The sequence below is a fragment of the Chiloscyllium plagiosum genome, unplaced genomic scaffold (genome assembly GCF_037043375.1).
Source record: "Chiloscyllium plagiosum isolate Xiang-an unplaced genomic scaffold, Cpla_swu_hap1 HiC_scaffold_26, whole genome shotgun sequence".
In the NCBI taxonomy this organism is placed as follows: domain Eukaryota; kingdom Metazoa; phylum Chordata; class Chondrichthyes; order Orectolobiformes; family Hemiscylliidae; genus Chiloscyllium; species Chiloscyllium plagiosum.
Genome location: NW_028270164.1, coordinates 17928545 through 17956015, shown reverse-complemented (window position 1 = coordinate 17956015; position 27471 = coordinate 17928545). Strand labels below are relative to the sequence as shown.

The window sequence follows — 27471 nt, the reverse complement described above, 5'->3', positions numbered from 1 at the left end:
AGTGGCAGATGGAGTTTAATTCAGGTAAATGTGAGGTCTTGCGTTTTGGGAAAGCAAACAAGAGCAGGATGTATACAATTAAAAGTAGGGCCTTAGGCAGTCTTTTGAAAAGGAGCGACATAGGGGTTCAGGTTCATAATTTTATGAAGGTTGCCTCATTTGTTGACAGGATGATTAAGAAGGCATTTGGCTCACTGGTCTTCATTGCTCAGGTCTTTGAGTATAGAGTTGGGATGTCATGTTGAGGTTATACAGGACATTGACGAGGCTTCTTTTGGAGTACTATATCCAGTTCTCATCACCCTGTTATAGCAAGAATATTATTAAGCTGGACAGGTTACAAAAAAGATTTACCAGGATGTTTCTGGGAATGGAGAGGTTTGAGTTATAAGGAGAGGTTGGTAGACCGGACATTTTTCGTTGGGTCATAGGAGGCTGTGGGGGGTGACCTTATAGAGGTTTATAAAATCATGAGGGGTGTGGATACGGTGAATAGTTTGTGTCTTTGCTATAGGATGGGGAATTTCAAGACTGGGGGGGGGCATATTTTTAAGGTGAGAGGAGAAAGATTTTAAAAAGAAATGAATGGCAGCTTCTTTGCTCAGAGTGGTTTGTGTGTGGAATGAACGTCCAGAGGATACAGGTATATTTACAACATTTAAAAGATATTTAAAAGACATTTGGACGAGTACATGAATAGGAATATTTGGAGGGATATGGGCCAAGTGCAGGCAGCTGGGACTAATATAGTTTGGGATTATGGTCGGCATGGATGAGTTGGTCCGATGGATCTGTTTCTCTGTGACTATGACGATGAAGCAACATTTGACAGTTAACTAGGAGAAAGTGAGGGCTGCAGGTGCTGGAGAGTTAGAGTTAAAAGGTGGGGCGCTGGTAAAGCACGGCAGGTCAGGCAGCATTTGAAGAGCAGGAGAGGAGCAGGGATGATGAAGGGTGTATGTCCGAAATGTCAACTCTTCTGCTGCTTGGATGCTACTTGACCTGCTGTGCTTTACCAATGCCACACTTTTTGAATTTGGCAGTGAACTGTCAATCATTATTTTGTGCATTCTCCATGTCAATACCTCTCCCAATCAGAATCCACTTGCCAACAAATCAGCACTTCAGAATCATAGAATCATTACAGTGCAGAAAAACCATTTAGCTCACCCAGTCTGCACTGACCCTCCAAAGAGCAACTCACACAGACCCATACACTCCCCTACTCCCACATTTCTCATGGCTAATCCATCTAGTATGTACATCCCTGCACACTATGGGGCAATTTAGTATGGCCAATCTACCTAACAGGTAATCTTTGGATTGTGGGTGAAAACTAGTGCACCTGACGGAAACCCACACAGGTACAAGGAGAATGTGCAAACTCCACACAGACAGTCACCCGAGGCTGGAATCAAATGTTGGTCACTGGCACTGTGAGGCATCAGTACTAACCACTGAACCACCATGTCCTCCTATGCTGTATAAATGATGGTTTTTCCTTTAAATTGGTATTCTTGCAAATGCACAAGGTGTAAAGCTTTGATAATTTTTTTTTCATTAATAAGCAACATTTTTTAGACATTGAGTGTGTCCACTGTAGTGAGATTGTGACTGTACAGAATAATGATGAAGTAAGAACTGGAGTTGACACGGATTGGAAGATCTGTACTGAGGATTATACATCTGATGTTCTTTGAACTGATTTATTTGGTGTCGATCCTTAAATGACCCCTGAGGCACTTACGTAACTGAACCTTGCAATAGAGCAGAGTGCACCAAGCTTCTAAGCAATGGTAATGTTTCAGAAACCACTTTCTTATTTTCAGCAAAACTCAAGTTCCTCATTTTTATGATCCTGAACTCTTGTCTATTTTCCTCCTCTTTTAGGCCTTTCAACAAAGTAATTTCAGGCAACATGCACAATGATAAAAAACACTTTCGCACTGCAATGTGATTCCTGTTCAGACATTTAAAACCTTCCTTCAGGGTGTCAGTGATGCAGTCAGTGATGATCCTGCTGTTGCGTGGATCTCATTGCATTAGCACTGAGGTTCTGCCAATGATGTCATGAGTTAGGGCCAACAAACTCTTCTCCCATGGTTGACAGAAAATAAACAATCTTACAAGCTGTTTGTGGAGCTGAGCATCGGCCTGTATGAATCTGTTGCTCTCAGACTGGGTAGACATTAAGAGAGCATAATGCTTTCTATTCATGTGAAAAGCACCATTATAGACGGAGCTAAACAGCTAAAAACTTGTAATCTATCAATCACCTCTTCTACATCTGGCGACTCAGCTGTAGTGGTAAAATTAGACAGACACATTGTACTGCTTCTGTTTAGTAACAAATATAATAAAGGTGTTGGCTCTGCTTAATAAACATTCATCTTCCTCCTAATGCATCTGCAAGCACTAAACTGAGTGATACTGTAAATATTCCCTATGTCAGCCTGGAAGGAATCGCTGGATTTCAGTACTGTGCCACAAAAGGAAACCTGCTTGTGGAAAGAAAAATCCAATTATTCCCAATTTCCTTCCTTTCCCTGCAGCTATTCCTTCTACTTGAAGAATTTATTTCCCCTTTCAAGTATTTAAAAGAAACCAAAAGCTTACAATGTGAGAACCATTTTGATTTTAACAGCTACTGGCAGTGAAGTATAGATTGCAGAGTTTACTAGGTAGTCTTTCTATAGAGGTTATTGCAACTCTGCTATTCCCACATAATCAACCTTTCTCCTGTCCCCAACCAACTGTTCCTTAACTTGCTGCATGTATGGCCTGGTGCTCTTATAGGGTGATACTGGAAAAAGTTATGACATTCTTTCGTACTAACTTGCATCTCGGTGAGATCTCCGCGCCTTTTGCTTATCCCACTTGGAAGCCAAAGATAGTGGTGTAGAATACAATTTTTCCCCAGATCATTCCTGATTATACCAATGTTGTTAAAGTTAACTGAATTATATCATGTTTTGTGTATGTCAGGGCACACCAATCTCCTTTCATAACAATATGATGTTGATCACTGAGGAGTCCACTCATGAAACATAGATGATTCCATACTCCAACATTAACCTGAATTACAATAACACACTACACCTATTACAATCTTTAAACATTGGTATGAATTAAACAGCAGATTACAGGCTAGCATGAATATGCTGAGAATTTCTTCATCGACATTACAGTTAAAGACAGATTTAAGATAAATTCAGAGCATTTGATATTCACATTTATTCAGTTTGTTTTGAAGCTGCAAGTCATCTCTACTAATAATTCTTGAGTGGACTTCAAATAAGGAACCTAAGTAATAGGTTCTGAATGTAGGTTTGCTCGCTGAGCTGGAAGGTTCGTTTTCAGATAAAACTAATATCATTTACAAAATACCTTGCAAGGACTTTAAAAGAACACTACAGGCAGGCAGACAAACAGGCAGAAAACTAGCCACCAGGATACATGGACAACAACTAGCCACAAAAAGACATGACCCACTCTCACCAGTATCCTTACATATGGGTGAGGAAGAATACTACTTTGACTGGTACAAGCCAAACAGAGGCACACACAAGAATTCCTAGAAGCATGGCATTGCAACCAGAACCCTAACAACAAACATATTGACTTGGATCCCATATAGCACCCCCTGACAAAAAGATCAGGAAATGACATCACCATCGGAAATGATGTCACCACCGGAAATGACATCACCATTCCAAGAAAACCTAAACGCACAAATAGAAAGTGGGCTGCACCACCAGTGCTTCATCGGGAGGCTCACTGAAGATGCTACCTAGTATGGTAACAAAACTTCTGAAAATGAACCTCCCAGCTCAGTGAGCAAACCTACAACCTGAGCTACAAATCTTCTCGAAACTCATAATAAGTAATAAGTGTTCACTGCTCATTTTTTTTTACATTTTAAGAAAGCCATATTTGTCTTCATGTGTCATTTTGATTTCTTGGAGCCATTGACATAATGTGTATCATAATAACACTGGATGAGTTAGGACTAAATTCGCTGGAGTTCAGAAGAATAGATTGGGAGCATTCTTTCTGCATCTACCCTATGACCAGGGAGCCCAGAACCAAGGCTTCCAGTCTAAGGCTACAGGATTGACCATTTAGGATACAGATGAGGAGAAATTTGGTAAGCCCGTGGAGTTCTCTGCCACAGAAAGTGGCTGAGGCTGAAGCATTGAATATTTTCAAGAAAGAACTAAACATAGTTATTAGGGCTAAAGTGACCAAAGCATATGGGAAAAAAGTGAAAATGGGGTACTCGCTGAATGATCATCCATGATCACATTGAATGGTGGAAGAGGGTCAAAAGTGTGAATAGTGTATTCCTAATACCTATGTTTCTATATTTCTAAGTGATTTTAATGTAAAATACCACAACAGTTTTGTACAGAATCTATCAGCAATTCTGTGCCAAGAACACCCAAACAAAAACATTCAGGATAAAGGATGAGTTAGTTTTTCTTTCGGTGACTTAGATTAAGGAAGAAATATTGATTTGTCCAACAGAGCAACCCCTTGCTCTGCTTCAAGCAATGCAATTGCATCTGTAATGTCACATGATGAGAAATACGAGACTTTGCTTTAACATTTTATTCAAAAATTATTTTCAGGTGATAAAGAAAGTTGTGATCGATCACAGATGTACATATAACATTCTCTGATTAAACAATTTCAGGTGTGAACCATGGTTTTAAGGGACCTTTCCAATTTGAAACAACAACACTATGGTAACAAATTTCCAGTCCACAATGTTCCTGAGCAATGTTCCTGGCCACATGTTGTGTTATTGTTCAGGTTCCAGATCAGACAGGCAAAGCACCTTTCAGATAGTTATATGACATCACAACATGTGGTGTTCTGATATAAAGATCCTCAATTTTAGGCACTCCCTTCCCAGTGCAATAGAGTCCATGTAATGTGGCAGTCAGTTTGTTCTGTAATTGTAATATAAATGTAACAGCTAGTAAGCACAGAGCCATACAATGTGTAAGTTTGAGATATCAAAATGGTATAAATAGTGTTGCTCTTAAACTTCAAGAAATCTGTCCCAACAAGACCCCAATGTTTGTGGTAAATGTTGCATAGGCGAACATATAGATTCAGATCATATCATACTGACAATGGTGTTTGACCCAAGAAACATAGAACATGTGATCAATTCAATTACCCTCAAGTGCATTTGATAAAACATTAGAGAGATTAACAATTGGATCATTGCTGTAGAAAGTTCCCAGAAAATATATATTCAAACATACCTACATAAATTACAAAAGAAAATAAAAAAAATAACTTTTCTTGTCAAATTTGGCTGCATATTTTAAATGTTGAAAAAGTCAATAAATAATAACTTATATTATGCTCACTGCTTTCCAAACACCATATCAGATCTGACATTGGGTGCTTTATAATGGTCTCAGTTCCTGAAGAATGTTAATACTATCTCTGGAAATCTCACAACAGTTTCCTACCTTACAAACAATTTGCAGTATGATGTGATACCCCATCATTGAGAATATTTGAGGGAGATGAATATCAAGCAGTTCCAGAAGACCATGTTTGGAAATACATAGTAAGAAGCTGCTATGGGCTGATTCTTCAATTGCCTGGCACAACATGGCTCATAAAAATTTTAAAATGGCATAAATTATTCAAAGTTGTCATGTGAATAGTTTTTGTATGCCCTTTCTGCTGGTCTCCACCATGCCTTACTGTCTGACTCCGGCTTGCAATGCAAAATAGAAGGGTTTCCAAAACTTTTAATGTGACATTTATTTATATATTAATATTTATATCTAAAATCCATGTTATTTCAGTCACGTGTCAATGTGTTAATATCTGTTTGTGCCATGTTCTGTTCAGTGCCAACTGACTCATTGTTATTCACTTTAATTTGTTAATATATCAATGATCTGGCATAACAGCTAATCCTCATTCAGGCGATTTTCTTTTATAACAGTTTATCTAAGTGCATGATTGCTCAGACAACACAAAGCACATAAAGAATTAAAATCCAACATGGCTGTAGAGTCAGCTTGCATTCTTCAAGACGTTCATCAAAGAGGGAGTTTTCTGTCTGTAGATAGGTTTTGACAATATATACTTGGAGAAAAGGTTTTCATTACATTCATAGAGTCATTAAACACAGAAGAGGGCCCTTTAGTTCACTGAGTTACTTTCTGTAGAGAAATTCAATTGGTCTCATTTTTTTGCTCAATTCAATTGGTCCCATTTTTTTGCTCAACAAATGTATTTATATCAACTGTTTCAATTTGAGCAAGAGGCTGGGAGGCTGGAAGTATAAGATAATCATTAGCAAACCCGATCGGAAATTCAATGGTTCCAAGGTGGATTTTGCTACCACAAGAAGAGCTTGAGGCAAATAGTATGGATATATTTAAGGGAAACTAGAAAAATACAGAAAAGAAATGAATAGATAGCTATTCCAATAGACTGAGGTAGAGAGATAGGAGGAGCCTCATGTGAAGCATTAACATTGGCATGACATTGCTGGGTCTAACCCAACTGCATGTTTCTGTGCTATAACAGGAACAATTATCTGAGGGATATCCTGAATGTATTTCAATTTCCCTGAATGAAATAACTATCCCCCAGTCTTTGCAGGGATTATTGTTGGAGCAATTACATTTCATCAGATGATTGCAATGCAGCAACTGCAAGCAAGACTGCCAGATTCTCATCAATCTTTTTATTGAAATGTTTCGATGTGCTTCTGTAACTCTGAGATGGTGTCTGTGTTTTGTCATGGATGGAACCAAGCCCAAAAATGGTATGGAAATACTGTAACAGATGTGCTGTATTATTAAATACTGTTCATTGTGTGTCTTAAGTATTTATTTAGTTAACTTGCAACACTTCAAAAAAGTAGAAAAATGAATCCACATTGGAAAGTACGTACCCTTAATATGTGAAAAAGCTGTTTAATAAAACCCCCATAATTAGAAACAAAATAAATCCAGATTGTTTCAGATAACTAAAAATAAATATCAGTTATTATTCACTGTTAGATAGAAATGATTTTAAAAATACTTAGTATACAATGAAATCTTCTGCTGAATATTTCGGTAGGGATATTCCATTTATTCATTAAATGATTCATTGAGTATAATTCATGAAGGTGCTCCCTGTAATGCTGTATGTACATTGCAGACTTAATCTCAAGGTCTGGCAAGAGATACAAATCAGATTTTACCTCTCATTAGCCAGAGTTTCACCTGCCTCTTGTGGAAACCTAACTGCTCAGTTGTAGCCTGACGTAGAGACAGCATTAAGGAGATAAGCCCCATGTGTTTTGCAAGCACTTGCAGCTCGAATTCTAATCACAGCTGCCACAAAAATGTATCATTATTATGTGGCAAATGTGCAGATCCTGATTTCTTTTTAAAATTACAATATTGTGGTAAATTGGGTACATGCAGTTATTACAGCTGTCACTGATGAATTTTTCATGCCTAATAGCAGTGCCTATCTTGGTAATAGTTACTGTGGAAGCCATTTTAATAGCATGAGGGACCAGGTTGGGAGGAATGTGCCAATAATCAAGGCCTACCATTCTTCCAGTTGTACCATTACTATGGATATGATATGATGCAATCACCAAATTGATTTCTTTGTGAAACATTACACACAACAGAAATCACTTTTACCAGGCTTCTTTAATGAATTTGAAAGTAATCCATTTATTAAAAGCAAAAGGATCGACTATCCTTTATTGTCACATACAGAAGTACAGGAGTACAGTGAAACATTTTTACAATGGCTGCCGTTAATGGTGCCAACTTAGGAACTAGTACCTGGGTACAAATAGAGGTACAAAGATAGTGTTGTTACAGAATACAAAACAACATAGATTAGCATGAAACAGTGAAAAAGTCCAGAATGATAATAAGTGACCATAACTACTTACGTCCCAGTCAGTGCCTGCAGGCCTCAGAGCACGCTGACTCCACATACCGGCCTCCATCCAGGATTCACTGTGCCACTGTTCCAGGAAGTGCCTGTTCACTCTGCCGTGGGACTGGGCCCATGCTCGTACTGTTCCACCGCTGGACCCAGCCGATGTTCACTCTGTCTCTGGACCCAGCCCATGATCACTCTGTCTCTGGACCCAGCCCGTGCTCACTCTGTCACTGGGCCCAGCCCGTGCTCACTCTGTCACTGGGCCCAGCCCGTGCTCACTCTGTCACTGGGCCCAGCCCGTGCTCACTCTGTCACTAGGCCCAGCCCGTGCTCACTCTGTCACTGGACCCAGACTGTGCTCACTCTGTCTCTGGACCCAGACTGTGCTCACTCTATCTCTGGACCCAGCCCATGCTCACTCTGTCACTGGACCCAGACTGTGCTCACTCTCCAGACCTGTGATACTAATAACTAAATAAACTAGTATTAGTAAAGAGGTAGGAGTTAGAAAGGTATATGCCCTGATGATAGATAATTCCACAGTACCTGATGAGCTGTATCCCAGATTGTTGGATTGAGAGCTAATTGGTGGTTATCATTCAAAATATTATAGATTCTCAAACAGTTCCTGCAAGCTAGAAGGAAGGGAGGAAGCGAGTTAATGACAAACAACAGACCTGGTGATTTTGTAACAGTAATAGGAAAAATGTTAGAATTTATTACAAAGTATGTGATAACTGTTCAGAAAATAATGGTAAAATTGGCCACAGTGAAATTAGAGTAATAGTAGGAAGCAGGCTTGTTGACAGTTTTTGAAGATATTCTTGTAGTATTGACAAAGGCAGATGTGGAAATGGTATATTTGGATTTTCTGAAGGCTTTTGACCAGGACACAGGGGATGTTAGTAGGTAAAATTGGAAAGCATGGGACTAGAGAAATATTCTAATATGGATTAATACTTAGTTGTTAGACAGAAAGCAGATATTAGAAATAAACAAATTATTCCATTCTCAGGATAACAGGCTGTTGGTAGAAAGATACTGTAAAGATTATCGAATCTCTATAGTGCAAATAGAAGCTATTCGACTTATTGAGTCTATACTGACCTTCCAAAGAGCATCCTACCCTATCCCTGTAACCTCACATTTACCATAGTAAACCCACCTAATCTGCATATCTCTGAACACTAACAGACCAATTTAGCATGACTAATCCACCTAACCTGCATATCTTTGGACTGTGGAAGGAAACCGGATCACCCAGAGGAAACCCATGCAGATACGAATAGAAAGTGCAACTGCACAGACAGTCGCCCAACGCTGGAATGAAACCCGGTCCCTGTGAGGCAGCAGTGCTAACCACTGAGCCACCATGCAGCCCACAAACAGTGGTATGTTCACAGCTGTTCACTATCTATTTAAAGGATTTGGATGGGGGTGCCAAATCAAAATTTCCAAAATTGCTAATGGCACAAAATTGGGTGAGAATGTAAATTATAAGGAGGGAAGGCACTATAACATGGCAAATCAAATATAGTGTGAATAAACATGAAGTTATTCACTTCGATAGAAAAAATAAGAACATCAGAACACCTTTACATGGTGAAAAGTTAAGAATTGTGAGCATCAGAGGAAACTCAATGCTCTTATCCGTGAGTCACTGAATATTAGCATGTAGTGAACCCAGTAATTAGTGTCCCTGTGAAGTCACTTAGAAAGTTTTAGTACATTAAAGGCACAGTATAAATGCAACCTGTCATTGATATAATGTTATTTAGGGTCTTTTTCTAGAAACTGTACCTAAAGACTGTAAAAATGTTGTTTTATATCTTTTATACAATACATGACACCCTTTGACACACTAAGCCTGTGCTAGTGCCTAATCTTTATTTAAACCTGCTACTTATTGCCCATGGGTGGTGTCTATCCCTCTGTTCATCTCCCATTCATAAGTCTATCAAGATTATTTTGGAATATTGCATCCAGTTCTGGTTAAACTTTATAAACATGCCGGTTTCCCCTACCTCCACTGGCAGTGTGTTCCAGGCACCCACCACCCTCTGTATGAAAAATGTTCCCCACACTTCTCCCCTAAAGTTTCCCCCTCTTGCTGTGGACATGTACTCTCCTGTAGTTGATCTTTCCACTCTGGAAAAAAGCCTCTGACTATCCACCCTATCTGTGCTTCTCATAATTTTGTAGACCTCTACCAGATTGCCCCTCAATTTCCATCCTCCCAGTGAAAACAATTTGAGTTTATTCAACCTTTCCTCATAAGTAAAACTCTCAAGACCAGGCAACATCCCAGTAAATCATCTCTGCATTCTCTCCAAAGCACCCACATCCTTTTGGTAATGTGTCAACCCGAACTGAGTGCAATATTCCAAATGTGGCTAACTAATATTTTGTACAGCTGTAACATAATTTGTCAACTTTTACATTCAATGACCCAGCCAATGAAGAGAAGTTTGCTGTGTGCCTTCTTGATCACCTTTTCCAACTGTGTTGTCACTTCCAGGGATCTGTGGATCTGTCTGCCCAGATCCCAGTATGTCACTGATCCTCAGGGTTCTGCAATAAATTTTATGATTTATAATTCCCACCTGAATTTTATCTTCCAAAATGTATCACTTTGCATTGTCTGGATTAAACTCCACAGAATCATAGAGTCATACAGCGTGGAAACAGACTCTTTGGTCCAACTAGTCCATGCCGAACATAACCCTAAACTAAACCCGTCCCACCTGCCTGCTCCTTGCCCATATCCCTCCAAACCTTTCCTATTCATGTATCTATCCAAATGTCTTTTAAATGTTGTAATTGAACCTGCAACCAACAGTTTCTCACGAAGTTCAATCCACATGCAAACCACCCTCTGTGTAAAAAAATTATCTTTCATGTCTTTTTTAAATCTCTCTCCTCTGACCTTAAAAGGTGTCCCCATCTTGAAATCCCCAGTCCTAGGGTGAAAAAAACAACTAAAATTAACTCTATCTATACCTCTCATTATTTTATAAACTTCTTTCAGATCACCTCTCAACTCCTATGCTCCAGTGGAAAGAGTCCCAGCCTATCCAGCCTTCCTTTATAACTCAAACCTTCCATACCCAGCAACATCCCAATAAATCTCTTCTGAACCCTCCAGTTTGATAAGTCTTCTGCCCAAATCTGCAATCTATCTACTGGCAGGTGGGACTAGATTGGGTTGGGATATTTGATTGGCATGGACAGGTTGGACCGAAGGGTCTGTTTCCATGCTGTACATCTCTATGACTCTATGACTCTATGTCCTGCTGTGTCCTTTGGCAATCCTCCTCATTATCTGCAACTCCACCAATTTTGGTGTCATCCACAAACTTACTAATCGGATCATCTATGTTTTTCTTTAGAATATTTATATATCTTACAAACAACAAAGGTCCCACCATAGATCCCTGTGCAACACCATTAGTTATTGATGTCTATTCTGAAAAGCACCCTTCCTCCATTATTCTCTGTCTTCTTGAACAAAGCAGTTTTGTATCCATCCAGCCACTCACCCCAGATCCCATGAGACTCTATTTTTATACCAGCCAGACATAAGATACATTATCAAATGTCCATGTAAACAAAATCCACAGCCCTTTCCTTATCAAACATTCTAGTCACCTCCTCAAAAACACAATTACCTGAATTATTCCTGTTTCCCTTCAAAACAAAGGAGCAACATTCGCCTTTCTCCAATCCTCTGCAATCTTTCCTAAGGCTAAAAAAGGTGGAAAGATATCTATTAATGCCTCAGCTATTTCTTCCCTTGTCTCCCACAGTATTCTGGAATAGATCCTGTCTGTCCCTGGGGACATGTCTACCTTAATGTGCTTCAAGACACCCAACACCTCCTCCTTCACTATGTTGACCTTCCTGAGAGTATTCACACACATTTCCCTCACCTCAACATCCCTCACATCCCTCTTTTTGGTGAATATCGATGTACAGTACTCATTAAGGAGCTCCCCCATTTCCTCTGGCTCCACACAGAATCTCCCTCCTTTATCCATGAATGGGCCTCCTCTTTCCCTAGCTACCCTCTTGCTGCTAATGTACGTATAAAATGCCTTGGGATTCTCCTTAACCCTGCTTGCCAAAGACATTTCATAAGCTTTTTTTAGTGTTCCGAACTCCCCATTTGAGATCCTTCCTATGTTCTCTATATTCTCTCAGCTCATTGTAAAGCTTAAGGCTTTCTAAGGACAGCACCTTTGTTGCATCCATCCAACATTCTCAGTTGCATTTCTAAAGTTCAGAAGCAAGGAATTCATTTTCTGTGTTGAAAAGAACAAACTTTAATCTTTTATTTCACAGAAAAGGTAGCAATATATCTTTAATCATCACACTAAGTATGAAGAAATTTTACTAAGCTCTTTTTTTTCCATCATTCCTGAATTGAGATTCTGAAAAGATCCACATGGTTACAAGGTATTTAAAAGAATATTTGTTCTTTTGTTATAAAATAATAGCTTTGGCAATGCACATCCAGTGAAATAAGATGTTGTAAACAGTCTGGAGGAGGGACTGCCAGTAATGGTGGAAAATTTTCTCATAACTCCAAGCTACACGACCAGATCTCCATGGTGACCATACTCAATGCAACTACAAAGAATCAGTTTGGTCAGCCCAGGAATACCATAGTGATTTTCAATATGTTTAATTCTAACAAAATGTATCATGAAGCAAAACTTGTGCAGCATTCACATTGAAATTTGTCTTCAATTGAAGAAGATGAAAAGAACCTGGCATTTTTAATGTCCTTTTCTCCAAGGATGGGGATGTCATATAGCTTGGATAGCTGGTTTGCAATGCAAAATGACACTATACTTCAAGTGTAGATGCATATAACGAAGAGTAGTGAGAGGAAGAACTTCCACTATTGTAAATTTGGATTTGCTTTGGAAGTCTCTCAAATGGTGGAGTAATGCTCAAGAGACTGACTGTTGCTGTTAATTCTGCTGTTCGCGTCTAGGTGGAACTAGATGAAGTTAAAAATCACACAACACCAGGTTATAGTCCAACAGGTTTAATTGGAAGCATACTAGCTTTCGGAGCGACACTCCTTCATCAGGTGATTGTCAGGTGAAGGAGGGTCGCTCCGAAAGCTAGTGTGCTTCCAATTAAACCTGTTGGACTATAACCTGGTGTTGTGTGATTTTTAACTTTGTACACCCCAGTCCAACACCGGCATCTCCGAATCATGAACTAGATGAAGTTAGTGATGGCAGGAATATGTAGAAGGCTGTACTCCTGCTCAACATCTACACTTTTGGGAGGTCACTGTACACAGTTTGGAGGTTTTTCATGTTTCATTCTGTTACCAAATGGCTGAGGAGCTCTCATTTCCTCAATTCTTGTTGGCCAGGCACACTGAGAGACAACTGATCTTCAGTGCCTCCTGCTCTGTAGCTTTTAAATATGAGCTTGATGGAGGCTTTTGGTGATCTGTCTCCTCTCATGTTCTGTACAAGATACAGTTTCTCATGTTTTTGCAATTAGTTATAGGTTACATTGATATATGAACATTGTTACAGAGACATTGAGGAGAATCAGATGTTAAGTCTCACTCCTTCAATGACCTCAGCAGTTCTTCCCATAACTCCATACAGCATCATTATGGATTGTGGTACTTATGGTACTCCTTATTATGAAGCCCTTCAGACACATAGACAAATCTTGCCTTTAAATGGTCAAGCAATCTCATCTATAACTTCTTTATGTCTGTTTGGCTGTTTGATTTGGGAGAGGTTGTTCATTTCTGCTGGGGATAGACTGGGACTTTTTAACATATATAAAAGGATTTTCTGGTTAGAACCATTGGAAATAAAACATTTTTGGCAGAATTTTGTAGGGGTCTGAGCAACATGCACTATAGGGAGATGGATGATGGAATTGAGCAACCAGTGCGGTGAAGGCTATCTCAAAATCAAGATCATCTCACTCCATGCTTTATGCTTTTCACAAGCGGTTTGGTAAAATTCACACTAGGCAGTAGTGAGATGCCAATCATTTAGTCTAAAACCTGACTTCATGTGTTACTAATTACTAATTACTGGCTCTATATACGTATATATAAGGCATGCCTGTTTGTATTTATTTTGTGATTATTGTAACTTCATGCTGTGTGATGCAAGTTGGTAGTAAGGCATGTAACATTTCTTTTGTGGAAACTAATGATAAACCGGTGCTTCATGGTCAGTAATGTTTAGATATTCTTTGAGCTGGACATTTGCTCCTCACTCTAAATTGCTATTAAGTTCATAAATACTCACATATATCTGTGTTCTACTGACAGCAAATTCTTCAAAACCCCTCCATCCCATTTACCTCATATCCTTCAATATGCTTGGTTAACCCACATCTGTGAACCTCAGATTTAAAATGAACTATGGATCAATCATCAGTTGTTGCTTGTGGAAGATCGTTAAAAATAATTTTTTTTAATATAAATTTTAAAGAAAAGAAAATAACAATTCTCGTAGTTTCCATTTCAACTTAAATCCAATTGTTTTTATTCATTAGTGGGATGTAGGCATTGTTGGCTACCTTGATTTATTGCCCATCCCTGATGGTGCTGAGAAAGGCCATAATGAGCTGCCATCTTAATCTGATGCAGTTCCCAATTCCAAAGGATTTAAGGGGGAGAGTTAAAGGCAGGGGCAGGATGGTGTCTGTGTGTGGTGTAAGGGGTCTGGCACCAAGGCCCATGAATTGTCTCCCTGGCCCATGTGGACTCATTCCATCACAGAGGCCAATTTGAATTTTATAGGACTGACCGTTTGAAAAAGTCAACGACTTTGTGACTGAACCATTAAGTATGCTTTTCATATATTGTTCCATCCTGTCCTCTTCTGAAGGTCACCTTCAATTGTTCTGAGAATACACTTCTGTAGAAATCAGGTAGCTACTAGTAATTTCCCCCAATGCCTCTTTTTATGTCTCTGTTGTTGTGAACGGCAGTGAGTTGTTCAATCAAATGAGGCATTAGATCTCAACCAAGCCTGATTTTCATCAAGTGGACACACTTCCATGTGGAGGAGCCAGATCAACAAACAAACAGTAGCCCTTGTTTTGAGTACAGTTTGCTGCACTAGATGGTTTCTTACACCCTTGCTGCTATCACCTAACACAAAATGGCCTGAAGATTGAATTGGTTCAAAAGCCTCAGTTATTCACTGCTTCAGGCAGAACAACTATTGTGTCTGTCTTGTTTTTGTTTTAATATAATGTACACAGGGAATATTGAATCAAACTGTTAAATGTGAATGAAGATTGTTTCAACCATTTGTAGCTAAATCATAAATATGTTTTTTTTTAAATGCATTTACGATTTTGCTAAAATGATGCTCTGAGGAAGACTTCACCCTCACATTTGTATCATTTAATTGCCTTGGATATGTATTCTAATAAATATTTTAAATCCATGATTTATTTATTGTGTCTTGTATTCAATTCTTAAATTTGTATAGCATAGTTACTTGTACATTGCCTCAGAATGGTGAAACTGTTCGTTTGCATGATGCAATAGTTTTTAACTTGCAAATTTTGTTTAACCATTGCTACTTTTGTGGCAAGTTTCATGTCACTATAGGAAAAGAAATTGTTAAGATGGAATTTGCTGTTAGTAGAACACAGATATATGCGATTATTTATGAATTTAACAGCAATTTAGAGTGAGGAGCAAATATCCAGCTCAAAGAATATCTAAACATTACTGACCATAAAGCACCAGTTTATCATTAGTTTCCACAAAAAATGTTACATGCCTTACTACCAACTTACATCACACAGCATGAAGTTACAATATTCACAAAATGAATACAAACAGGCATGCCTTATATATACGTATATAGAGCTAGTAATTAGTAAGATGTGTCAAGAGAGTAGTACTGGAAAAGCACAACAGGTCAGGCAGCATCCAAGGAGCAGGAGAATCGATGTTTTGGGCATAAGCCCTTCATCAGGATGCTTGGATGCTGCCTGACCTGCTGTGCTTGTCCAGCATGACACTCTCGACTGCGATCTCCGGCATCTGCAGTCCTCACTTTTTCATTAGTAACATGTATGCCCTTTAAACAATACTATGATAATTACTACAAAGTAATTTCTTGGGCACTGAAAATTAATTATTGTAGATGTTCTTCCTTCACTTTTTTTTAAGTAGGAGTTTTTTAGAAAGGTGAAATTTTAAATTTAATAATTTTGTTTTTTTTTCTTCCTGTCTCTATTTCTTCCTCTCCTATTCAGTATTCCTTTATCTCTTTTTATTATGTTATTTCATTACCCAATAGGTGAATTTGATTTTACATTGAATTCACCTAAGCTACATTCAGTTTTGAGTCTGTTGTTGCTCAATCCCTCAGTCTGTTTGGATAACAATAAACACAGTGACTTGTCCAGACTACACTTGACCTGTTTCCCTCACTTCACCATTATCAGCTCACACTTTCAGCAAAAGTGTAACCAAGGGATGTTTGAATGTGGAGGGTGCAAAAGCAAATTTGACCAATCACAAATGCCATTAGGACCCTTGCTACGGAAGATCTGACCCATAAATTAACAGGGGGAAAACCGCCAAAGAGATATGCCATGTCAAGAAACAGGAAAAGGAAAGTCTCACCAATGAAAAGAAAGACAAAATGAAGAAACTAGCTACAATGCTACAGTGAAAGCCTGGATTAATCCACTTCCACAATCAAATTCTCATGAAATTAACAGGTACCTGCAAGCAAAGCAAATTGCAGAGGAAGATAGGACAAATGAAATCATAGATTTCCTACAGTGTGGAAACAGACCATTAGGCCCAACAAGTCAACACTGACTCTCCAAAGAGTAACCTACCTAGACCCACTCCCCTATTGCTCTACATTTACCCCTGACTAATGCACCTAACCTACACATCCCCGAACACTGTGGGCAATTTAGCATGGCCAATTGACCTAACCTGCATATCTTTGGATTGTGGGAAGAAACCGGAGCACCTTGAGGAAACCCACGCAGACACAGGAAGAATGTGAAAACTCCAGACAGTCACCCAAGGCTGGAATCAACCCAGATCCCTGGAGCTGTGAGGCAACAGTGCTAACAACTGAGCCACCATGTTGCCCAAGCAAGCATGTAAAGCAAACAAGAATTCAGACACTCATTCAAAAGATATTGGAGTTAGCAGTTCAAGTAACATTGTGAAGGTTATCTAAAATTTCCAAGAAAATATAAGAATGTAACAGCTGTCCATTTAGATTTCTAGCCTGCTCTGCCATTCAAATAGATCATGGCCGACAGCAAGGTCAACTTCATCCACCCATGTGTAATATATATTTATTATTAAATAATTCACAGAATGAGGGCATTGCTGGCTGTGCCAGCATTTATTGCCCATCCCTAAGTTAAGAGTCAACCACAGTGCTGTGAACCTGGAGTCACATGTAGACGAGACCAGGGAAGGATGAAAGTTTCCTCCCCTAAAGGACTTTAGTGAATCAGATGGGTTCCCCCAACAATGGATACATGGTCATCATTAGACCCTTAATTCCAGACATCTATTGAATTTAAATTCTACTATCCACCACGGCAGGAATTGAACCCAAGCCCCCAGAACATGACCTGTGTTTCTGGATTAATAGACCAGTGATAATACTACTAAGCCATTGCCTCCCCCATATATAACCTTGATATTCCCACAAAACAAAAGTTGATCAATCTCAGGTTTGAAGGCTCTAATTTCTACTCGTTTTAGCATGAGAAACTGCTTTCTGATATCCTTCCAGTAGCAGCTTAGCTTTAATTTTAAGAGCTTGCTCTTGTTTGATCGTTCAAGAAAAGAATTGTCTCTCCATCTACCCTATTGAAACCTTTTACCATATTAGATGTATTGATCAGCTTATGTCCTAATCTTTTATCTTCAAGAAGTTAGTATGGCTAAGAAGGAAACATAATTGTTAAAGAAAGAGAAGCGAAGAATTTCCCATAGCTGGCAATGGCGTACTTAATGCCTTGTTCCAAGCAGTGCATTAGTAATGTATCCATAAACTTCTGCTGATTTTGGCTAGGGATCAGAAGTACAATTGATTGGGACTTCCAACTGTTTATTCCCATGGCCCCAACCCAAATCCTGCGACTGAATCATTTAAATATTCAAGCCAAGAAGAATGCCAATAGACATAAGACAAGACACCCCATCTCGATGAGGAGGCGAAAGTGGGTTGACACCAACTCACAGGAAACTGCAGCGATCTGAACAGAGACAAAGAACGAATCCCAAAGTTGTTTTTTTTCTACTCCATCCTCAGGAGAAGCTGACAAGCTACAGAAAGACAATTAATCTCAATCCCAGTGTGATTAATTGGTTACCTATTTCTGTATTTTTACTGGGACCTTCTAAAACTGCAGGACGTGCTCTCAGCAGGTACAGGTCTATGGCAGCTAATCAATGAAATGATGAGATGGACTTGGTTAGCAGACAAATCCAGGAAATCTGATGCAGAAAGCTCACATTGGAACCGTAGTGATTGTAACAAGGTCAGCCAGGTGAATCTGATAGATTGAGTTTCCTGATTGTGGTTGTTAACCTGGTCCAATCGGGGGCCCTGGCTGACAGATTTAAACCCCCAGTGGCGGTAGTGTGGGGGTAAAAAGAGAAATAAACAAAAAAGGACAGGAGTGTCCAAAATTCTGTTTACTCTGAGAGCTGGCTCTTGAGGGAGCTGGACTAGTGTGGAGTGAAGGGAACGACTCTGCTCTCTCAAGGGAAGAGGAGACTGATTTTTTTGTTGTTGTTGGTTTCTTAAAAAAATGAAAAAAGAATAAATCCGAGTGCCCACAGGGAGTGGAGTGCATTATTTCCCCATCCAATTCTATTTTGATTTAATCCCTGCCCTCCCCTTCACTGTTTGATCAACAGCATTGCCCTTTGACATGAAGGGCAGTGCTTGTCACTGGCCACCCGGGTGTTTCATTTTCTTCCTGGTGGTGGAAACTGAATAAAGATTTGTGCACCTTGTGTCTTTCACTGTGTCTCACACCTGCACACACACAACATGGGTGTGGGGGAAAATTAAGCACTACAAAAAGAAGAAAAAAAAAACAGGAGTGTCAGGGGTTCTGTTTACTCTGGGAGCTTAAAAAATGAAAAAATAAAAAACATTAAAAAAATTAAATCGGAGTGCACTGGAAGGCCAATGATTGTTTTGCAGGAAGGCTAGCCAAGGACGGTCCAATCAGTATGTGGTGTGAACTGGTGTCAGGTGTTTTTTTTATAGCTATATTGAGTGTGTTCTATGCACTGTTTCTCATTTGATTGCACGGTCTTGTCTGTATTTGTTACTGTTACCTTTGTGATGACTAAAAGTGGGATTTGAGGTTTGTCCTCATCTCCCTGAAAACTGGTTGAACTGTGGGGTTTGGGGTCTGCCTTTGCTGCCCCCTCCCCTGTAAATTGCTGTTTCTCTGTAGGCATCTGTTAATGTTAATTGTTCATTTGTAAATTGTACTGTTTAATATTTTTAAAAAACAGGAAAAACTAATAAACAGGAGTCTTAAAAACTAATAAACAGGAGCAGCTGGTTCAGTTACCATTGATTGTAATAAAAGGCTTGGATCCAAATTAGTTCAGGAAAATTCATCGAGATTGGCTGAACATTTTTCAATTTGAAAATGGCTGCCTAAGTGAATTCCTAATGAAATATCTGGACATTTTTTCAACAAGTTCAAGGAACTGTCAAAGGAGACAGGCCACTTTGCATGTTGACCAGGAAGCAATTCCATGATTCTACCAGGCCCACACAGTACTATTTGTCTTGTGGGCAAAAGTAGTAGTAGAAATCCGAAGGCTGGAAAGCGAAGGAATCATCAAGCCAATCCAGTTTGCAGAATGGACAGCACCAGTCATTCAGATTGGGAAGCCCCTGGGGTTGGGTTGTCTTTGTGGAGATTTTAAACAAACAGTAAACCACTTTTCGCAGCTGGATAAATACCCAATTCCTCACATAGAGGATTTGTACAGAAAGCTGGCAGGGGAGCTCTCCTTCACAAATTTGAACATGAGCCATGTGTACTTGCAATTACAGATGGATGATAATTCCCAGAAGTGTGCTATAATTTATACTCATAAGGGTTTGTACCAATATACAAGACTGCCATTTGGGGCATCATCAGCCTGTGCAATGTTTCAACTGACGATAGAGAATATCTTGCAAGGTCTACCCCAGGATGTCAATTATCTGAATGATGTGCTAATAACCGACAAGACTGAGTTACACCTGTTGGGCGGCACAGTGGCTCAGTGGTTAGCACTGCAGCCTCACAGCGCCAGGGACCCCGATTCGAATCCAGCCTTGGGTGACTGTCTGTGTGGAGTTTGCACATTCTCCCTGTGTCTGTGTGGGTTTCCTCCGGGTGCTCCGGTTTCCTCTCACAGTCCAAAGATGCGCAGCTCAGGTCAATTGGCCGTGCTAAATTGCCCATAGTGTTAGGTGCATTAGTCAGAGGGAAATGGGTCTGGCTGGGTTACTCTTCGGAGGGTCGGTGTGGACTTGTTAGGCTGAAGGGCCTGCTTCCACACTGTAGGTATTCTAATCGAATCTAAAGACCAATAAGGAGCATTTCAAGAAGTTGGGCATAATCTTTCGATATTTCTCCCCTGTAGGCGTATGCCTTAGAAGGGAAAAATATGTGTTGCAGGCACCCCAAGTGACCTACCTGGGCTACAGATTTGACAAGACTGAGTTACACCTGTTGGAAGATAAACTGAGGATGAACGAATATGCCCCAGCTCCCATGTCTGTACCAGAGTTTCCATCTTTCCTTGGGTTGGTGAATTATTACGGAAGGTTCATACATAACCTGGCCTCTCTCCTGGCACCTTTGCATCATCTTCTAAAAAAGAGTCAGCCTTAGAAATGGTCACATAGCCAAGTCATAGCTTTCAAGGAAATGAAGAAACAGCTATCATCCTCTAAGGTGTTGGCACAGTATGATCCCAAGTAAGATGTGGTATTGGCATGCGATGCCTTCCTGTATGACATTGGGATAGTATTAGCTCATAGATAGCACAATAGAGAGCAACGCCCAATACAGTATGCATCCAGGACTTTGGCTAACGCAGGGCGTAAATACGCCCAGATAGAGAAGGAAGTTTTGGCGGTCATATTTGGAGTCAGGAAATTTCCAACAATAGCTTTATGCATGTAAATTTGTAATAATAATGGCACACAAATACCTGCTAGGTCAACTTAAAGTGGACAAGGCAGTGTTGCCCACAGCTTCAGGCTGAATTCAACGGTAGACTCTAACAGTAACTGCATAAAATTATAAGTTGGAACACCATCTGGGAGACCAAACGTGGATGCTTTGAGTCACCTCCTGTTGGCAGATGCATCACTGGTGGTTCCACCACTGGAAGAGCCTGTAATGGTTTTACACTTCCAGTGACAGCTGAAAATACCAGACTTTGGACGCAGAATGATTAGGTCCTAGCAAAACTGAAACAGCTGGTGGTGATGGGGGAAACTAAAGAGTCATCGCAACCAGAATTGAAACCATTTTGGATCTGGAGAGACCAGATCACAGTAGAGGATGGCATATTATTATGGGGAGCAAGAGTTATGGTCCTGAGGAAAGGTCGCTGCCAGATACTGGCTGAACTCTGCCAGGGTCATCCAGAGGTTTCTAAAATGAAGATGTAGTTGAGATGTTATGTCTAGTGGCCAGGACAAAAATTACCACCATCTTTGTGGGAATAGCGGGTAAACACCAGACTCGGTGATGCATTGACTATGCAGGTCCTTGCATAGGCTTAATCTGGTCTCCAAATTTAAGGAAAGAGATTCTGGCTATTGAGGGAGTACAGCATAGGTTCACAAGGTCAATTCCTGGAATGGCGGGACTACCTTACGCTGAAAGACTGGAGCGACTGGGCTTGCATACCCTTGAGTTTAGAAGACTGAGAGGGGATCTGATTGAGACATATAAGATTATTAAAGGATTGGACACTCTGGAGGCAGGAAACATGTTTCCGCTGATGAGTGAGTGCCGAACCAGAGGACACAGCTTAAAAATACGGGGTAGACCATTTAGGACAGAGATGAGGAGAAACTTCTTCACCCAGAGAGTGGTGTCTGTGTGGAATGCTCTGCCCCAGAGGGCAGTGGAGGCCCAGTCTCTGTATTCATTTAAGAAAGAGTTGGATAGAGCTCTCAAGGATAGTGGAATCAAGGATTATGGAGATAAGGCAGGAACAGGATACTGATTAAGGATGATCAGCCATGATCATATTGAATGGTGGTGCAGGCCCGAAGGGCAGAATAGCCTACTCCTGCACCTATTGTCTATTGTCTATTAATGTTCTTAGTCATTGTGGACACCCATACAAAGTGGATGAACGTGCATAGAGTTCATTTGTCACAAATGGGGACGACTATAGAAAAACTGCACACATTATTTGCAATACATGGACTCTCAGTAGTGTTGGACACAGATAATGGGCCATTGTTTACCAGCAGGTAATTTAAGTATTTCCTACAGTCAAATGGTATTTGTCATATAAGGATAGCTCCATACCATCCATCGTCCAATGGCCTGGCAGAAAGACCAGTCCAAACTTTGTAAGCAGGCTTAAAGAAACAGCCTACAGCTTCACTAGATAACAAACTGTCTATATTTCCTGTCTGATTATAGGATCATTACTCAGGTAACTACAGGGATAGCTCCAGTAGAGTTGTTGATGGGGACAAGCCTCCAAACCAGGTTAAATCTGATCTTCCCAGACCTGGAGGGGAGGATGAAATGACATCATGAACACCAACCTCTGCTAAGTGAGAGGGAGCGAGAGAGCGAGAGAGAGAGACTCTACTTCAAAGGCCAAAGTTTGATGTAGGAACCACATGAAAGGCCCTGCATGGGTAAGAGCCATGGTGGATGCGAGGTCAGGTTCTGTGATGTAAAAGGTTTGGATAGGTGTGAGAGTCCTGAACAAGCATGTGGACTATATGAAAGCTGCAAACCTGCAAACAGAATGGGAGCAAAACGTGGCCAGCTGCTCATCAGCCTGTCTAACTGTTAATCCGTGGTTCTCCCTCTTTGTTAACATTGAAGATACCATGGAATCTGAAATGGACACAGCAGATATTGCCCAAGAAGCGAGCTACTGTGCATTATACACCACTCGTATCAGAGGCAGAGTTGGAGGAACCTGACCTGGTGCAAAAATGCCCCAGGAAAAGCTACAAATAAATGAACCGGCCTGTCTTCAGACTCAGATGGAAAGGGATGTAGTGAATGTAATGAGGTCAGCCAGGTGGACCTCATAGAGTGAGTTGCCTGATTGGGGCTGTTAATCTGTTCCAATCAGGGAGCCCTGGCTGACAGATGTAAAACTGAGTGTCAGCCATCCTGTCTCTCTGAGATCTGGCATTTGAGTTGGATCAGTGTCAAGGACTATCCACGCGTAAATATAGGGTGACTTAGTGACAGTATACTAGCCTCTGTGGAGTTATTTCAGGAATATATAAATCACAATCTCAGCACCAAACAACTGCAACACTTTCAGAACTCAACAATTTCAGGGTATAATTTCGATTTGCATGGATATATTCATATTCCGCCCAAATCAAAAATATTGTTTAGTTCCAATTACGTTATGATTAAAATGCTTTGATAAAAAGAAAACTTTCCTCTGCTATTAAAATTGCTTACCTTGAACACAATCATTGATATTCTAAAAACAAGTGATGTAATACTATCAGGAGTTGAGTGTTTTCTTAAATATAATTTACTGAGGCAGCTAACTTGTCACTGCAAAAGGTCATGAAGCATTTGCTGACTATCATCCATAGTTCAAAGGTGTTTGGATGGGATTGCACATTCAGTGAATGGGAAGTGAAAATCACATGCCCTCATCCCCCCTCTGAACAGGTTAGGTTAAATTTACCCATTCAACCATGGAAAAGTAGGAGAAGGTAGCAGTGACAAGAAGAAAAATACTGTAGCATTCTTGTAAGTAAAATATTCATGAAAAAGAAGTGAGATCAGGGTGCAACTGAAAATGGGGCATTTGCTGTGAATTGCACTGGATGGAAAATGAATTGCTTTAGAACATTTTGCTATTTTAAAGGCACAAGTTACTGTCCCATTACATCATGTCTTTTGCAAAAGACATGATGTAATGGGACAGTAACTTGTGCCTTTAAAATAGCAAAATGTTCTAAAGCAATTCATCAGGGACTTGTGTGGTGACAGACATTGTGGGCGGGAGTGATCGGGTGACCATTGTCAGAAGGGAAGAGAAGTCAATAGAAAGTGACTGAGGTGAAATCAAGTGGCAATATGATATATTTTGAAAATCAATTAAGATTTATAAACCAATGATAGTGAAGGGTAACTGGAGAACATTGTTCACCTGATGAAAGGTCACAGATATGAATACATGAATTACATTAAATTCTGTTCTGCTTTATTTATATGCTTTTGTCTTATATATTGAAAAGTCAACATTATTTTAGTAACAAAAAAGATAAAGTGACAAAGTTCAAGTGAAGGCACGTTCAGACTTTTGTAGAAATTCTACAGAAACAGATGCTCCAACTTCAATGATATAAACTGATTGACCTCTATCAACACATGAGCTCGGGCACATTTCCTCAAGTTATTATGGTCCCAAACAGACAGACCAAATCTTTCAGCTCCCGAGTGAGCACAGATAATCCTACTCCCCTTCTTTATTCACATCCCTGTCAATTGGTCATGGCAAGGTTAGTTTAAAAAGGAGCCCTCCTTGTGAATGCAGTTCTCTCAAACCAAATAAATTTATGTTTTCAAAGAAGCCAATTTAACCAGATTTTCTTGAATTATAAAAAGAATGAGTTTATTAGTTACTAAATGCAAAAAGATTTAATAATGCAACACAGTTAGAAATAAGACATTAGTCCAAAAAATGTTAAAAGATACACGGATCAGTCTTTCTATACCATTCATGAAACTAGGAAATAGAACATTGATAGTTGAATAGTCGATGCTGAGTTTGTTGGCTTTACAGTGAGTTGAAATCCTTTTGTCCTTTTGATGGTAGTTAGCTGACAGCACTCTGTTGCCTTTTAACTGGATTGTAGCTACATGATATCTGACACTCAGAGTGAGTGATTCTTTTTAACTGAATTGCAGGGGTGACTAGTGGGTGGTTCTCCCACTTAACATGCACAGCACACTAATGCACAAACGCAGACTAGAATACACAAAGTCTTCAGTCCACAAACTTCTGCTGAGACAGGGGTAATAATCACTCTCTCGTTATCATTTCCTGTTACATCTCTTTATGAGATTGAAGTTCTGCTGGTATACAACAGGGGCACTATAGTTAATCCCTCAGTTTGCCAAACACCATTGAATTTAGTTATGCAATTGTTTTCTTTGTCTGTAGCAATTCTCTTTTAAAACCCACATTTTGGGATGGAGGGTTAAAGTTGTCCACAGAACTTCAGGGTTCTGAACTGTCATGACATTCAAGTTTCCAGCCTAACAGGAATGCAACAGTTATATTTTCTACAATTCTCTTGACCTTGAACATTGAAGTCTCCATTAGCATTATGCACCAGTCAGGAATGTGATAGAATCTAGATGTGGCCTGAATTCATCTGCTTTGTCTTGAGTTGTACACATATCTACAACTCTCAGTTGTAAAGCCCAAGTCTTAGTTCTCTGCAACCATCCATATTCCATTATTCTTGTGAACTTCGAAATTTTAGACGGAATTAGTTCATGATAACTTGCATTATTAAAATTTTAGATCTTACCTGACAATTTTCATTTGCAAAAGCTAAACTATTTAATTTAAATTACGCAATTGGTTTATTAAAATGTGCTTTGCTTCTGCCTTGTGCTATTTAGCTCTAGATTTATTCATTAGTTCAATGCAGATCTGAGACAGGCAATCGGAGATGTATTTTCAAAGAAAATAGAAGGCTATTTTCACTTATATTATCTGTTCCTCCCACTTATTCAACATAGCATTGTGTCATCCCATATTATTATAATTTATGCTCTAGCATTTATGTTGCAACAAAGAACTATTCAAAATTGTGTACAGAGGCAGGACATCTTTTGAATAATAATTGTGATTGAGATTCAAATCTGTGACCTCAGAGCAAGATTACATTTTTAACATAGGTATGTATTTTCTGATTAAGTGAAATAATGTAACACCACTAAGCTCATTTTGCTCCACAGATCCATGTTTGATGTATGCTTTTGTATACTCCACACAATATAAACATTAGAAAAAAAAACTTGTATATATTTTTACCCTGATCTCTGAGACTAAACAAATAAAATTCAAGAGTATAATTCAATCCTGAAATCTCTACCACTACAGTGAATAGAATATCTAACCTATTTGGCCTTTCTTTGATCCCAGCAATACAAGATCCATTGTGTTTCAAGTTGAATCCTGGGGGTTAGTATTGACCAGAGACTGGACTAACATAAAAATACTATGGTTACAGAATGGGCAGAGGTTGAGAATTGTGCAATAAGTAACTCACTCCCTGATTCCCAGTGACTGCCCAAATTCTATTATGTGCCAGTCAGGAGTATGATAGAATCCACCCACAATAAAGGTTACAGACCCCTGATGCCATTATAGCTGTAGTACTTCAGTCCCATATTCAAGATGCACTGCAGCAACTCACCAAGAGTCCTTCAGCAATGCGTCCCAAGCCTATCACCTCAACCACCTAAGAGTTTAAGGGTAGCAATTAGTTGAAAACACACACATTCCTCTCCAATCACACACCATCCTGATTTAGAACTTTATCACTGGTCCTTCACTGTCACTGGGTCAAAGACCTGACGCACTCTCCCGAAGTGTTGTGGGAATATTTACACCACATAGACTGCATCAGTTCAAGAAGGCAGCTCACTACCATCTACTCAATGGTAAATAAGGATAGTCAATAAATGCTGGTCTTGCCAGTGATGTTCACATGTCAAGAATGATTTTGTTTTAAATCAATTTTAAGTGTACCACACCTTTAAAAAGGGCAAGCTGCCTGTAAATAGTCTGACTGCCACCCAAATTCCTGACCTAACCGTGAGTAAGCTACCAGCAACCGACGTGAATCACTGAAGGAAATGATGTTCCCAAGTGGTTTATGCTTCTTGCTCACCTCATTAGGTGGATGTGGCAGACATCCAACCATGTCTTCATGCCCAGAGTGGTGAATGTATGGGTGAAGCAGTGCGGCAGGTAGCACAATGACTCAGTGGTTAGCATCACAGCACCAGGGACCCAGGTTTGATTCTAACCTCAGGTGACTGTCTGTGTGGAGTTTGCATGTTCTCCCTGTGTCTGCATCGGTTTCCTCCAGGTGCTTCGGTTTCCTCCCACAGTCCAAAGATGTGCAGATTAGGTGCATTTGTGATGAGAAATGCAAGATAACAGGGATGGGGTAGTGGGGTAGGTGTGGAGGGTTGAGGCGGACTCGATGGGTCAAATGGCCTGCTTCCGATCTGTAGGGA

General features: G+C 39.8%; 1 long non-coding RNA gene across 2 annotated transcripts in view; it reads right to left on the bottom strand.

Moving 5' to 3' along the window:
* Positions 1-27471, bottom strand: part of LOC122563118 (uncharacterized) — a 164721-nt gene that overhangs the window by 98826 nt on the left and 38424 nt on the right. The window contains exon 1 of one of the 2 annotated variants that reach the window (XR_015750983.1): positions 5490-5602. The exons of the other annotated variant lie outside the window; for it this stretch is intronic. This is a non-coding gene — a long non-coding RNA (uncharacterized LOC122563118). Of the gene's footprint in view, positions 1-5489; positions 5603-27471 lie in introns of those variants that run through there. 2 annotated transcript variants of the gene reach the window in all.